The following is a 13,943-nucleotide window of genomic DNA, read 5'->3' as shown; positions in this document are numbered from 1 at the left end:
ATTTGGAATTCATATTTTAACAAATATGCTACAATATTGTTTTCATTTCTGTGTCTGCAAATTGTTTCTTCCAGCAAATCTAGTCACTGGAACTATTGCAATGTATCAAACATAAAAAGGGAGTACATGGAAGATGCCAAACCTGTTGCTGAAGGTTTCTTCTCCAGAAGATCTTCTAAGTACTCATCTTTAATATCCAAGAATTTAGCTGAGCTGGACAGGGCATTCACAGATGGGTTCAGTACAGGCAAATAAATATAACTGAAAATCTGTTAGGAAATGTAATAATTCTTAAATAAAGAACTATCAGTTGTTTTCTCCAGTTTTATCCACTGGACCTTAAGTCTAAGCCTAGTGAAAACAAGTGTGCAAGTACAGCAGTTGCTGTTCTGCTGAGCATTGCTTCTAGCCACTCTCTCTTTGCTGTTCTTGCCTCATTCCTTCACTGCATTCCCTGACAGTTGAAAACTCACCAGACTTGTGACTCACATTTTAATCTTATCCAAGTCACAATGTTTATTTCACAGGATGTCCAATTAAACATCAATTCAATCTGCTCTGGAGTTGCTTCCTTCCCCTCTGGTGATTAGTATAACCTGAATAACAGAAATGCAGAGAAAAAAAAAAAAAGGAAGTAGGAAATACAGAAAAAAAAGGCAGTAAACAACTTCAGTGACATCAAGAGACCAAGCTGAAACTTTTCCCACAGAAGACAAAGGAGGAAGGTCATGGACTAAGTTGTTAACATAGGTCATACTTTCTAATGTTCTGACTATGAAGAATGGAAGGGAAAATTACACTACCTTTGGGTGAGTTATGGGCCCCTTTTAAGCCTGGGGAAACATGAGTAGGTGTGGGGCTGTGCAAGCCACACAAAGTGAGAGAAAATCCCTGGCCTCATTTTCCCTGTCCTTTGAAGGGCCTGCTCTTGTCCTTCATTGAAGGCAGTGTGAGTACTCCCCTTTCTTGCATCCTGCCTCCAATGCAGGTGCTGGAGCTCTGTGGTCTCAAAGTGAAGGAGCAGACTCCTGCCTATCAGGTGCTGCACACTACTGTCCAGAAGCCCTAAAAATCTACTATCCATCAGCTCGCTGATTGACTGAAGGGGATTCTTATCATGAGAGACTTGCATACTTTCTTGGGGCTTTCTTTTCATCTTCATTCAGGCATGTCAAGTGCCATGTGATGTACATAAATGTAATTCCACTTGTGGCTTTCTCCAGAAGTAGCCTTCTGCATCATACCAGGTTTACACTGGAGCCATGAAAATGGAAGTAGGGTTCTGCATAAAACAAGAGGCTGCTTTTCAAACCAAGAAAGAAAATTGCACTAAACTGTCAAATGTTACCTGGTCTTTAAAAAGCAACCAATGGAAAACCTCATGGGAAACACCAAATGTGACAAGCAGTGCAAGAACGGAGCTCAGAGTCACCTTTCTTCACTTGTACAGCTGCTAAGCCAATGCCAGCTGGGAGTTGAATGTCCCCAGTTACTCAGAGGAAATACCCTGTTTTCAGGACGAAACTTTGCTCACTGAAGGACACCCAACATTGATGCAAGCATGGGCAACTCTGCTGGAGAGATCATCTCTCAACACAAGTGCTTGAAACAAAGTGTGCCACTGGTTCCTCACTATACAGAAGCTTCATGCATGTGTTAGTTACTGAGGAGAGGCTATGCTGTGTCTCTGGCTTTTCTCTGTGTGTGCACTGGGACCAACTGTGAGCAGGAACTCACGGGGGTAGCTGAGGGTGCTGGGGGCCCTGCAGAGCTGAGCAAAACTGTGCCAAGGACCCCAAGTCCACGGGCACATTGTGGGGCAGCTCTCTCAAGAAGCCAGATGTTCTCTCCAGTTTGCAAAGGGAGCAGTTTTGTGACTTAGGAAGAAATATTTCCATTTGAGCTCCTGCTGTGACAGTGCTCATTACTCTGAGCTGTGTCTAAGTGGCAATACAAGCTGCTCCTCACAAAATGTGCCCTGTGCTTGCCCACATTTTTTTTTTTTTACCTGTGAGAGATTTGGCACATTACTTTTTTGGTAATAACATTGTAAAATTCTTCCCAAACAAATTTTCAATGTGCCTTGCTGGGACTTTCTAAAAAAATATAGATTAATTGTGATAATTAAATTTCCCTCTGAGTGATTTATTTGATAAATGGGTCTAGTTAGGACTTTCAATTAAGCACCAAGCCCTGCTGTGAAGTCAGACTGAGCTTTGTGTTGCAGGCATTTATTGCCTCATTTACACAGAGACAATCTGAATTATTTTACATTACACTGTTTTCTTTATCTGTCTTTTTTTACACAGGTATTAGAATTCCTATTAACCCTTCTATCAGGGAGCCAATTAAAAAGGTATGGTCAAGTAATTTTAAATTATTTTGTTATGGTTTAAATAAGCCTCCTGAAAGCAGGGCACTTGAAATCTTTCTCTTGTCCATACTGCAATGCATAAACCCATTGGTTTGTTTTTGTGCAGATTCTCACAGTCTCCAAGTGATAAAAAATATGAAAATAATATAAAGTGGGGAAGAATAGACAACTACCACAAAGACAATGCTTTGATGAATGGTGGTAATATGCAACAATCCTGAGAACAGAAGCTTTTATGCTTTTGCATTGTCCAAAATTGTGAGCAAATGGTAACCACAGCTTGGAGAATTTCAGTTATCAAGGGTGCACTCCACCTTTAAGATCACTATGTTTTAAAGTTATATCCATGCACTCGAGCAGGGTTGCATGGTCATTTTGAAAGTTGACTGAAGTATTTAAGATACACAATTTCTACTTTTTATTATGAAGTTGGGAGTATTTGCTTGTTTTTCTAGTCCCTCGTACTGATGGCTACATAAAAACATCCATGTGACTGTCAATCACTGCTGTTAGCCATGAAGAATGAAAGGTCCAACTGATTTAAAAACAAACCCCAAAATTCAACCAAAAGAAGGGCTTTTAAAAAAAGCAAAATCCACATCTAGACACAGGATTCACTGTCACTTATAACAAAGAAGAAGAAGCCTACCAGCCCTAGAAAATGGTTTTAAATTTTTATGAGTTTTCTGTAAAGCCATCCACAGCTGTGCTAGCTAAGATGAAATTGCAAGGTTTAACAACTGGTGTGCTTTAAGATATAAATCAGAAACTAATTGTCTGACATTAGGAAAAGATACATTTTTTTTCTCCTCCCACAATATCCAACAAAATAGTATTTCTGTTTCTGTTATACTGTGTAACATGTTGGAATCTACACAATGAGAGTATATACATTTCTGATTATACTTTTGAGCTTGATTTTGATACAACCAGTGAAATCAGTATGCTTCCCAAAGGACAGTTAGTCACAGGCATATTTTAATTCATATCAAACTGAACCTTTTCTAGGAGGCAGCAGGACTTCCAGGGACTCTCCACAATAGAAAGAAATCCTTCTATCTGTCTGTATATGAATTTAATCACAGTCAGATCTCATATTATCTATACAAAGTCATTTATGAGTTTTGACTACTCAGAGTTTAAATAATTGACAGAAATTTCAAAGCAATTAAGGTAAACAAAGGAAACAAACTCACTGATGAGAAATTAGGATTTGTAAATTATTGAGGTGTGACAGTAAATCCAAATGTCAGCCCCCCCCCCTTTTTTTTTTTCTCCAACATAAACTAGCAAACCCCATGCTTCTAATGCAGATTTGTTATGCTCTGGCATATCTAATTTCTTAAACTGGGAAGACAGAGATGACTGATACCAAATAATATAAGTGTACATTTAAAAAATCTGAATGCTATTTAAAATGTAAGTTTTAATGTAAGTTTAAATGAGAACACTATGTGGTTAATATTTATCTAGCATCCTCTGTCTTTGAGGCACATTTTTTCATATAAGACTGTGCTGTTAAAGCAGTTCATGGGAATGATGTGCATGACTCCTTTTGCTAATGGGAGCTGGTTGCACAGAACAATCTAGCTGTTAGTGCTCTGAGGAGAAGGAAACTTGAATAGCAGGGGCTTGGAGAGCAAAATAAAAAGAAAGCTGCTAAGGGCATTTGAAAATACACTCACTATTCTTTTCCCTCCTAAGCATTGCTGCAGTAAACAACAGCTTCAAGACTCCTCTTTAAATAAGTGACACGAAAATGAAAAGAGCACGACTTTGTATCAACAGCTATTCAAAACGTACTCAGGGTCCCAAACTAACCTTGGGGATAGGAAAGGATTGCAGAGGGAGGGTGCTGCTAGGATGGTTGGTAGGGTTTTGTTTCTTTCTTTGCTGGCCAGTGGTTTAAAGAAATTATCCCTAGTGGGAGCATTCTGCCCCAAAACTAGGGATGCTGTGTTTCCTATGGGGAGTGTATTTAAGCCTGGATTTTAAAAATACAACTGGCTAAAATTAGACTCCCAAATCCATGTAAAATGCTAAAGAAATGCCCTGGTTTTCAAAAGAATCAAACATCCACAGACTCCAGGTCAAGGTCCTGACCCAGGAAAGCAGATGAATATTCTCCCCAACCCCCCACCCCGAGGCAATGTGATTGCTCATGCATTTAAGGCTGAAGTGCTTAAGTGCTCCCGTAGGTAGGGGTTAGAGAACTTAAACATGGGGGGAGAATCGACTGAGCACCATCCACCCTTTTAGATCTTGGCCAGAGGGAAGTTTTTCATTTGATTGTTTTTTTATCACTTGCCTGCGTAGAATTTTCTCAACCAAGACAAATGCAGAAAAGTGCTTTTTAAACACATTGCAAACCTTGGTCCCAAACCATGCCAGGACAATTTCCTTCAGGAGGTGGGCTGCAAATACACAAATTGTTGTTGGGCTGTGTACAACCCCTAAGGTCAGGCCAAATGTACACCACACTGGAGAGCAGCTTCTTTCAAAAGCTAAGCTAATAGCAAACTCTTTCTGATGATTAGTCAGGACTAGAAGGACCCAGGATATTAAAAAAGGGCAACAAGCACTATGCATCACACAGCCCTTTCCTAAATGCTGTGATGCAGATCTGTTAGTGGGTGAAAAGATAGCTCAAGGTACTGGACCATGACACAGAAAACCTGACTCAAGCCCCACTTCCACCAGAAGAATTACATATGACCTTAGGCAAGTCCCTGACTATTAATTTCTAAAACTGTAAAAGGGCAATGTACTCTTCTGCCTTTGGAGTGAAGGGAGACTAAAATCCATTAGTGACTGTGAGGTGCTCAGATACTAAATTCTTAAGTGCTTAGAAACATCAAGAGAGGAATTTTTGAAAGAGACATTATTGAACAGATCTGGGCATGCTTTTTGGTAATATCTGTCATAATGTGTTGTTGTATATCTTTATTTCTGATGTTTTATTTATCACAAAGTATTAAAGGTTAGATTTCCTTACCATAGTGGATTGACTTGGAGGAGTTCCACAGGGAAAGGAAATGTTTTCCATGTTATAAGACTAATAACGTAAGGGGAAAAAGAAGAACCTTATGTTGCCATTTGATTGAGACAATAAATAAATGCTTTCACTCTGGCCCATATCATACCATCTAACTACTATGTTCCTATGGCTGTTCAGTCTTATTAACTGCCTTGCTTTTCCCCTATTATGTTTCCTTTTCACCTATTATGTTTCCTTCTACTTCTAGAACTGTTTTACTAGATATTGAAAAAAACCAACTTGACCAACCAAAAAAAATACCTTCCAAACAAATCATTCAGGTCATAGCAAAAATAATTCCATGCTTTCCAAATTGAATGCCACTGTAGGATGGTTCCCTATGACATCAACAGAAATGCCATATTACTGTTTAATTGTCAAATCCTGACTAAGTCTGTCCATAAGTGACAGTAATAAGGACAAAAAAAGGAAGCCAGCTTGCGCACACCAGGATCAGCTTAAAGCTCAGGAAAAAGGAATTTAAAAGAGTAACTTAAAGGAAGCTGAATGTTCTTCAACCAAGTCTGTATCTAAATGCTACACTTCAAATCTCACAGAAAGGTTTTTTTCTCTGTTTCCTGTTTTCTCATGCATTTGTGTCCTTTCAGGCATGTAACTTTTGATCATGCTCTAGCAATCAACACAAACCTAATGATCCTCCTTAGCCTTAGTTCAAAGTAGGTGACAGAGGCTGCATTGCTTTAAGGCCTTTAATAATTTGGGTTCTGTTTCTCAGTATGACACCATCCTTGGACTGCTGGCTCTGCAGGGATCAGTGCCAAGGAGCCAAGCATTCCCACTGAGGACAAACATGACTTTACAATCCAGCATCTCATCAGTTACAGCTGTCTACTGCATCGTGCTCTATGTCCCATTACACATCCTGGCTTCTCTTATGCTCATCAATGGTTGTTTCCTGTGGTCTTCCTTTGGGCCTCTTTTTGTCTACAACAGAATACCTCAATTTTCTTCATGAAAATGTTTGGGGAACTTCCAGATCAACAGACACTAAACATCAGGCTCTACTACCACCCTAAGCACAGCTCAGACTGAAACTTCAGCCTTCTAGTGTTTCATACATTTCCTTTACTCCCCACTCGATATTTGCCCTTTTTATCCAATACTTTGATACAGAATTAACACTGAACTCTGATTTATTACACCCAGTAATTCTTTCTTGTCTTCTCTTGGCTGATATTGTAAGCCACACAGGCTGGGGTTCCATGTTGTATTGGTATTGAAAAGGTACTTTAACTCACTTATGTGCCATTTGGATTCAGATCTGATCCCAAAGATTGCTTACTTTAATGAGTTGTATCAGCCTAAAGAGAGCTCTCTATGGATAACTTTGCAGTTCAGAGCCACAGAGAATTCTTTATGAATGTTTTGTAATACACCCGTATCCCCTGCCCTCTCTAGCAAGCCCTGGGCATTCCTGGAGGTCGGTTAGAGCAAGCAGTAGAATCAAGTAGTATTTAAACCCATTTTTCTAATAAAACTGAACTCAAATTACCATAGAATAATAATAATTCATGACATCTCCCTGTCAATCATCAAAAGACTTACAAAAATAGGGTTACAGCCCCTATGTGAGTTAAAGCAAGAGATGCTCAATTTAAAGATTAGGAAATTCAGGCAAAGACACAGTTTACTACTGGGTATGAAAACAGCTGAGGATTAGGGTTTTAAAGTAGTTTTATACCAACTACAAAGGGCAAAAGGTGAGCTCTAAGAATCTTCAAATGTCTGGGGTTTTTCTTCCTCCTGCTGTTTATAGCCTTTCTGCTTTATTTTTCAGAAAGAAACAAAAGCTTGTAAACTTTTGCCTTCTTCCCCCCTGCCCTTTTCTAGAAAAAAAATGACATGAAGCTAAATGGTTGCCCCTGGATCTGCTCTACATTGCTCTACCAAAAAAAAAAAAAAAAAAAGAAAAGAAAAAGTAAAAAAAAAGGAAGGGGGAGGAATTTGATTAGAGGTATTTGGGCCAACATTTAGAATGGAACACACGGCACTGTTCTGTTTCTGCCCTTTGCTCAGTTACCCACAAGACCCAAGCCACATTCATGCAATTTGCTCAGCCCACAGCCTGAAATCAATGAGGTCTATGCAAGAAGAGAGCACCTGCCACAGGCTGTTACTGTTTTTATTTATTTTCTGTACTATTGGACCACACAGGAGCCCCGACAACAAATATTGTCTGCAGCACCATGTAAACATCGAACAAAATGATGGCCCTGTCCCAAAGTGGTTACAAACTAAACAGGGGACAAGAGACCACAGATGGATACAAATAGACAGAGGGTGAATAAAGGAAATGAATGCTCAGGGACAGCAGTATTACCTCACTAGCAGTCTAAGGGCTGTCAAAGCTTTTGTTGACCTCATGGCAAAGGAGAGCTTTAAGGAGATTCTAGAGAGCGACCAACATAAATCTGAGAGCATTTATGCAGGGTACCCTCCAAGTATGGCAGATACCGCAGAGGAGAAAATGAGAACGGCCTTGCTTGGAGATGAACACAGGAGGATGGTAACTCTGAACAAAAGCTGATGATCCATTTCAAGGTTTTAACAGTGCTTAAACATTGGAGTTGCCCTCATTCCTGAATGCCTTTAATAGTCACCCCCTTTTTTGCTCCTGACCAATTCTATTCATCCACATCCTCCTCCAAAAAGGAATAGAAAGACCAAGCATGGCAGAGCTGGAAGTCTGCTCAGGCAGGGCAGTTATTGCAGCTGCTCTGTTCCCTGTTCCTGCCTCCTGACAATGAGAGATGATAGGTAGGGTCTCAGGGGACCTTGGAGATGAAGACAGGCAGCTTATGTTGATGTGAGATAGGGGAGGGGGGAGGTAGCACACTGATGCCAAGAGAGAAGTGACATGTTCAAAGAGACAGGCCAGGGAAATGATTTTTGAAGCAAGAGCAGCTGCATGCAGTATGATTAGGGCAAAGGCAAGCCTGCATGTGTCAAGGCCAGAGAATAGGAAGTTGCAGCAACTCAGCTGTTAAATACTGTGAACTTAAGCAAGAATTTTAGCTGCATGAGAAAGATGCATCTTAAAAGCTAGAAGATTTACGAATTGGAGGTGGGGTGGTATAAGCAGCTGAAAGGCTTTACCTATATGTAAGAGCTGTCAGAGTTGATGCTCCCACACAGCTGTGAGTGACAGCATGGCATGCTGTGCACCAGGACAGCAGGGTGGTAGAGGGCTTGGGAGTGCAGGGAATGGTACCAAGCAGGAAGTCGAGGTGTTTTCTCCCTCTCATCTCCTGTTCCACTCTTTCCTCTGCAGCTATTAAATACAGGCAACTACAGAGTAGATGTCTAGGATAAGCCAACAGTTCAGCAAATAATTTCAGACCCATCAATAATTTTTTTCGTGTAGTCTAGATCCTGTTCAATATACCCATGAGGCTGCGTCCCTCATCTAACTCAGAAAAAAATATGACTGCTTTCCTCCATGCTCAGTAATAAACTGCACAGACCCTGTGCAGTTTTCTGCTGTATTCCTGGAATAAGATTACCAGCAAGATTAAGGCCTCTGGTTGTGAGAAGGGAGATTTCACAGGATTAAATGTTATTCAGTCTACTTCTGAAACAGAGGATAAAATACAAGAAAGGACTGTGAATTATATTACTGAAAATATCACAGACCATAGTGGTGGTAAAAGGGATAATGAAAGATCGAAAATTTATATTATATTTATATTATATTCATTTATATATTATTTTATATATATATAAAATAATATATATTATTTTATATACATAAAATTTATATATATATAAAAAGCAACTGGGAAAAGTACTGCAGGGCCTACAGTTGTCTTCTGTTGCCAGAAGAGGGCACTCCCGGCTTTTTTATTTTTTTTATTTTTTATGACTTGAGAGATTTAAATCAAGATTTCCCTTGGTAGCATTTCCCAGGCATAAATCAAGCACAAATGAATAACCTTTGATTTATCATTCCTAATGGAGATGTACATCATATTGGCGTGTCATCACATTTCAACATTGGCCATTATGATGCCAATCATATAGTAATTTTCTTCCATGTCATAATCAGTGATGAAGATGTACGTTTCCATTCAGTACAATTAGATTTTCATGTTTCTTAATGGTAGCTGAGGGCATTAGGCAGAATACTTGCTTTTGCTGTCTCTAACTCTTTTGTGCTCATATTTTTTTCTGAAATTGTATCCAAACCATTACCAAATCACCACTCTTCTCTACTTAATTGCCATCCCTGCTCATATGGGAAAAGGTGAGAAAGATTTAAACTATTATTCCAAGCTGCAGAGGAACAGGCATCAAAATCCTGGGCAAATATATGGTGTTGAAAAATACCTGGCCTTAATAATTTGTGAACTTCTTGGTACACTCCATGACATCATATTGGCCTTGTCGCTAGTGAGCTAACCCAGAACACAAACCACAGTGAAGGTGTTTGGCTGGGCCTGATGTCCAGCTGGCCAACTCCAGTGGTATTGTTAGGAATAACCACCCTGGGAAAACCCAAGCTGCAGCTGTTGGCACTGAAACTCTTCTGTGAGCAGAGCCATTCTGCTGGTTGATAGGTTGCTGCATAGATGGATGGATAAGATGTGTTACTGACATTTAGAGCAGCTCCTGTTCTCCAGCGTATGATGGGTTTGTACAACTTAAACAAGAGAAACAGAAGTCGAAGCATTTTCAAAAGTACCTGAGCCTGTCTGAAAAATCCCATCATGCATCTATATTGGATAGTTTGCTGGTCAAACACTTATTTTGCTAAAAGGATGCCTTAGTTTTTTGTCCCCTTCGTTCTCTGCCCAGATGCAGTGGGGTGACGCTTGATCGCCAGGCTGCTAGCAAGGCAGAGGGATACGCTGGGGCTGAGAACGGGGAAACTGAGCGGCATCGCTGCAGCCTTGTCACTACACCCCGACACGCCCAAGCTCGCGAAGTGAGCAAGCAAAGCCCAGCCCACGAGAATGACCGACCCAGAGCCAGGCGCTCCTGGCCGGAGCCTGGGCGGGAGGTCGCACCGAAGTCCGCCGGTGGCCGCGGTGCGCTCGGACCAGTGGCATCCCCAGGGACAGCTCCAATGCCGCCTGCCGCCGCCTCCTGCTCCAGGCTGCGAGGCACACGCCGGGAACGGCAAATGCAGCGCCCGGGAGAAGATGGCTTCGGCGGGCTGCAGGGGCACTGCGGCAGGGAACGAGCGCTCCCCGCGGCGCCGCCGGCAGGGGCAGGGATGAGGCGCCTCGGGAGACGACCCCGCCCGCGGGAGCGCCGTGCGAATGCCGGAGACGCGCCGCCTTCCCCCTGCCATCGGCAGCGCCCCCGGTTCCCCCCCGGCCCTCCCGCGGGGCGTGCGCGGCCGGCGGAGCTGCTCGGGGCGGAGCGCTGAGCGCCGCGGGGCTGGCGGGGCCGGTGCGCTCTCTAGCGGCCATGGCCGGGAGCGCTGCGGGCCTGGCCGGGGAACCCTCAGCAGGGAGAGGCTGGGAAGCCGCCGGGGTCGGTAACAAATGCACACGCAGCGCCGAATCGCAATTGCTCATTTCTCCTCAAAATGACAGCCCTGCCGCTGGCCCTCTGGCGCTGAAGTCTCGCTATACCAACAGAAATTCTGTGACAAACCTGACCTTGCACCTGGCTAAACATGAGCCAGCTGTGCTCAGATGGCCAAGAAGGCCAGTGGCATCCTGGCTTGTGTCAGCAATGGTGTGGCCAGCAGGAGCAGGGTAGTGATTGTCCCTCTGTACTCAGCACTGGGGAGGCCGCCCCGCGACTGCTGAGTCCAGTTCTGGGCCCTCACTGCAAGAAGGACATTGAGGTGCTGGAGTGTGTCCAGAGAAGGGAAACAGAGCTGGGGAAGGGTCTGGAGCACAAATCTGATAAGCAGTGGCTGAGGGAGCTGTTTATCCTGAAGAAAAAGAAGCTCAGGGGAGACCTTATTCCCTACAATTACCTGAAAGGAGGTTGTAGCCAGGTGGAGCTCAGCCTCTTCTCCTAAGTAACAAGACAGGATGAGAGGACATAACCTAAAATTGCACCAGAGGAGCTTTATGTTGGATATTAGGAAAAGTTTCCTCCCAAAAAGGGTAGTCAAGCATTGAGAAAGGATGTTGAGGAAAGTGGTAGAATTACCATCCCTGGAAGCATAAAAAAAACGTGTAAATGCTGTGCTCAGGGACATGTTTTCATGGTGGACCTGGCAGTGTTAGGTTAATAGTTGTAATCAATGGTCTTGGAGGTCGTCTCCAACCTTAATGATTCTATGATTCTGTGACTGGGTTGTCTCATCTCTCTTGTAGGTAAGACAACTTTTTTCTCAGAAAGGTTACAGGCAAATAATTTTCTGGGATCAGAGAACTGGTCAAAAAAAGTATCTCACCTTTAAGTGGGAGCAGTCCCTTCTGGTGCAGACCAAAAATAGTCCTTGCCCACGAGGGCAATTCACTGTTGCCAGGAGGCACCTAGAGCACATTGGCACTGTGAAGGTACCAAGCCTTTGTGCTGATGACCGCAATGTTCTAAATATAGAAAGCCTGAACTCCTGTCAAAGAAATCAGTTTGCATCTTAGCAAAACAAAATGTGAGTTTCCTGCTTGATACAGGAAAAGTTCCCAATTATGTTGCTGTCAGGCAAGCCTGGAGGTTTTATCAAGGTACAAAGTCAGAGATCTGCTTTCTTCCCAAGAATAGCAGAACTAAACTGTAAACTCATGTTGAACTGAAAAGTTACTGGTTTGTGCCTAGGTTTAAATTACTGTTTTAAAATGGATCTGTTGATGTGATGTGATACTGTTTTTAAATGTATGTGTTGATGTTGATATGGCAAATATCTTGACCTTTTCTACCTCTCTGTCTGTAAGCTGTAGAGGTTTGTAGCCTGCCCTGGCAGCAGATCAACCCAGGCACCCCAGCTGTAAATCCACTTACCTGAGTCAGATGGCCTTGAGAATTGATGTGGCACTTCTAATTGCTCATGTGCCATGGCTGGCTGTAGAGTCATATTTCACCTGTTTGTGGATGAAAGAAGCTTCATTTAGTGAACTTGAAAATGTGCTCAATTTCAAACTGAATCAAGGCAATATCTAAAAGTTCTGATGAGAATCCCATTTCATTTCCTAGTAAAAATGTTCTACAAACCCAGGATGCTTTATGATGGTAAATATAAATAGGAAAATGTACTCCTTAACAAAAAACCCAGTCTGCATTGAGAATGACTTGGGCAAATAATTACTTTAAGATAAAGCTTGGGAAGAAATAAAAAGTACCTTTCAGAGAGCAAATAAAAATGAATGCTGCCTACATAAGGCCATGTTGGTTCCCCTTTTGAGGATGGAACCTTTTTCCACTTATATGGGGGTGAGTTAGGGATAATTAACTCACTGAAATTAGTCACAATAGTGCAGAGGCAGACTAAGGGACAAATGAGGTTCTTTAAATGCCTACTTGATAGAAAATGTGCTACTAATGGATGACAGTAGCTGCAAATGTCACTTTCAGCTTCTTACTTTCACTTTCAAATTTTTCAGTAGTGTCCTGATTAAAATTGTACAGTTCTGTAGCTGAGGTTTGGATTAAGTTAAAATTATTAGGATTAGAAATGGTGCAAAACCAGAACCTCAGATCTGATCCTCTTTGAATTCTGTGGAAAGGAGTTTGGATTTAAATCCCCAGATGTGAACCTGCTTGCATTTTTAATTCTGGGTCAGTAGGAATCTAAATTCCTCATCTGGTTGTGTGTGGGTGTAATCCTGCAGGAGCAGTTGATTGTGGGATTTTGTGGGTTTTATGAATGAAAGTGAGAGAAAGGAGGCATTTCATGACTGGTGATGAGACTAGTTTCCTATTCAAAGAGTATGAGGAAATAAAATACAGTTACTACACTAGTTTTTATAAATTGTTGGGAATACAAGACATGGGAGGCAAATGTGGAATAAAGAACGTTTCTGTAAAGTGTCAGCACAGTGGAACTTAATTTTTGTTTCATTTTGGGCATTTTAACAAACATGATTAATATTGAAAATGGAAGTCAGAGTTTTGAGGGTTGACTGCTTTAGTCACCACCACTCAAATCTAAACAAAATGTCAACATAAATTAATTTCAACTCTGTTACTTCACCTAAGTTCAGGATCTGGCCTACTATGGAATCGATGGATTTAATTCAGCTGGAGAAGATAAAGAGTCCATGCTCTTTGTTTTGTTTACACTGGAAAAAGCAGCTGGTCTGCAGTTACTGACCTAGGAGAAGTATTTTGGGCACAAAAGTATTAGCTTGTGTATGATACAGTTACTATGCTCGGTACATCAGCTAGTCCTAAATTACTAAACCCTTATTCAGCTTTTCCTTTGTGCATGTAGAATTGCTTTTTCAAGAAGCAAAGTTGGAAATTGCTTAGTCAATACTGTAATTAATTTGTGTGATTCTGCAAGAAATCTCTGATGTGGGGTAAAATTATTACATGTTCTCATTTTCTTTTCCACAATTTTGGAAAATTTGTGTTTTCTCCATGGTGGGCAAATACATGTCTAGAAGC

The 13,943-nt window shown here is 41.7% G+C and overlaps 1 long non-coding RNA gene across 2 annotated transcripts; it reads right to left on the bottom strand.

Moving 5' to 3' along the window:
- Window positions 1-420: 420 nt before the first annotated feature.
- On the bottom strand, window positions 421-13,647 carry LOC146438055 (uncharacterized). Of its 2 annotated transcripts, XR_014852014.1 has the most exons (4): window positions 13,528-13,647; window positions 12,339-12,418; window positions 5,370-5,429; window positions 421-596 (listed from the first exon to the last, which is right to left on the bottom strand). It is a non-coding gene; the product is annotated as an uncharacterized LOC146438055 (long non-coding RNA). The 2 variants fall into 2 exon arrangements; XR_014852015.1 differs by lacking the exon at window positions 5,370-5,429.
- Window positions 13,648-13,943: the final 296 nt, after the last annotated feature.

This window comes from Lichenostomus cassidix, chromosome 4 (assembly GCF_008360975.1).
Source record: "Lichenostomus cassidix isolate B80296 chromosome 4, HeHo_3.0, whole genome shotgun sequence".
Lineage (NCBI taxonomy): Eukaryota > Metazoa > Chordata > Aves > Passeriformes > Meliphagidae > Lichenostomus > Lichenostomus cassidix.
Note: the sequence above shows the minus strand (reverse complement) of the source record. Positions and strands in the feature narration are given on the sequence as shown.